Here is a 2,500-nt window from a genome sequence, read left to right as displayed (position 1 = left end):
GCTGTAGCGCGTGCGCCCACGCACCGCGCTGCCAGCACGCCGGGCGGCCCCCCCTCACCGGCCGGGGACGGTCCCACCCAGCCACCGCCGCGTATCGCCTCACACCCAGATCCCCTTTCGCGTTCGTGGGCATGGTGGGTCCCCTTTCACGTTCGTGGGCATGGTGGGTATCCCTGAAACAACCGGTTAATAGCTCGACCGATCGTCGCCAACACTGATTCACCTCTAGCGAGAACAACCGCACCACAACGGGTTACCTGTTGTTCATTTGCGTAACGTCACCAGCAAACGTAGACGTCCATCGCCATTTGCAACGAGTATTGCATGCCTGTGTCAGGTGTCACAACACACTACGTCTGCCCACATAGACGCAACAACATGTGCACGCCTCGAGAACACGTGGAAGGTAGCCCCCGTACGTATGCGGTGTCCATTGCGCGAACGACTGTCAGCCGGCCTCTGCAGGATGTCGCAGATGTGGAACGCGGTGCAACATGCTATCACGGTGTGTGAGAAGAGACGACTACGTCCGAATACACGCTCCACTACATCAACAGACTGCTCATGCTGATCGCCATCCAGGGCGTCCGTTCCTCCCACACGTCTGAATGGCGTACCACACTGCAATCCAGCTCTTATAGGGAGACGACACGTAGCTGCGTGCACAATATTTGGACTGTATGGTCTGCCGTTGCTAGGCGCAGTCGTCGTACGGTCACACATGTGCCACGATGTATCATTCAGTACATACGGACCAATGTGCAGTACAGTTTGTGGGTTTTGCGTACATCGGCGGACAGGTGACAGGCCGTACCACAACGTAGGCTGAGTACGTCGGCATGCGAAGGGCATTGAACATGCAAACTTCTCAACGACCAGCTTGCGAAGGCAGGGGGGAAGGGGGGGGGGCATGTACGTCCTGCTGCTATCCACATTACAGTGTATAGCAGGAGCATGTGGAAAGTCAGCAACACCTGCAAGGTGTTTAACATGACGCGATACACAGGGGACCGGGCAGTGCGAATAGCGAACTATATTGCGAGGGTTGCGGTTAGGCAACACTACACTAATTTAACGAGTTGCATAACAATTACAGAGCAGGTTCAGCGACAACGTGCGTCAGGTTAAGGCGCAATATAGGTTAGGTTGAGGCACAATATAGGTTAGGTTAAGGCACAACATGGGTTACGTTAAGGCACAAATTGGGTTACGTTAAGGCACAACATGGGTTACGTTAAGGCACAACATGGGTTACGTTAAGGCACAAATTAGGTTACGTTAAGGCACAAATTAGGTTACGTTAAGGCACAAATTAGGTTACGTTAAGGCACAAATTAGGTTACGTTAAGGCACAAATTAGGTTACGTTAAGGCACAAATTAGGTTACGTTAAGGCACAAATTAGGTTACGTTAAGGCACAAATTAGGTTACGTTAAGGCACAAATTAGGTTACGTTAAGGCACAAATTAGGTTACGTTAAGGCACAAATTAGGTTACGTTAAGGCACAAATTAGGTTACGTTAAGGCACAAATTAGGTTACGTTAAGGCACAAATTAGGTTACGTTAAGGCACAAATTAGGTTACGTTAAGGCACAAATTAGGTTACGTTAAGGCACAAATTAGGTTACGTTAAGGCACAAATTAGGTTACGTTAAGGCACAAATTAGGTTACGTTAAGGCACAAATTAGGTTACGTTAAGGTACAATATGGGTTAGGTTAAGGTACAATATGGGTTAGGTTAAGGTACAATATGGGTTAGGTTAAGGTACAATATGGGTTAGGTTAAGGTACAATATGGGTTAGGTTAAGGCACAACGTAGGTTAGGTTAAGGCACAACGTAGGTTAGGTTAAGGCACAACATAGGTTAGGTTAAGGCACAACATAGGTTAGGTTAAGGCACAACATAGGTTAGGTTAAGGCACAACATAGGTTAGGTTAAGGCACAACATAGGTTAGGTTAAGGCACAACATAGGTTAGGTTAAGGCACAACATAGGTTAGGTTAAGGCACAACATAGGTTAGGTTAAGGCACAACATAGGTTAGGTTAAGGCACAACGTAGGTTAGGTTAAGGCACAACGTAGGTTAGGTTAAGGCACAACGTAGGTTAGGTTAAGGCACAACGTAGGTTAGGTTAAGGCACAACGTAGGTTAGGTTAAGGCACAACGTAGGTTAGGTTAAGGCACAACGTAGGTTAGGTTAAGGCACAACGTAGGTTAGGTTAAGGCACAACGTAGGTTAGGTTAAGGCACAACGTAGGTTAGGTTAAGGCACAACGTAGGTTAGGTTAAGGCACAACGTAGGTTAGGTTAAGGCACAACGTAGGTTAGGTTAAGGCACAACGTAGGTTAGGTTAAGGCACAACGTAGGTTAGGTTAAGGCACAACGTAGGTTAGGTTAAGGCACAACGTAGGTTAGGTTAAGGCACAACGTAGGTTAGGTTAAGGCACAACGTAGGTTAGGTTAAGGCACAACGTAGGTTAGGTTAAGGCACAAC

Source organism: Schistocerca serialis, unplaced genomic scaffold (assembly GCF_023864345.2).
Source record: "Schistocerca serialis cubense isolate TAMUIC-IGC-003099 unplaced genomic scaffold, iqSchSeri2.2 HiC_scaffold_216, whole genome shotgun sequence".
Lineage (NCBI taxonomy): Eukaryota > Metazoa > Arthropoda > Insecta > Orthoptera > Acrididae > Schistocerca > Schistocerca serialis.
This window is presented reverse-complemented; position numbering follows the sequence as displayed.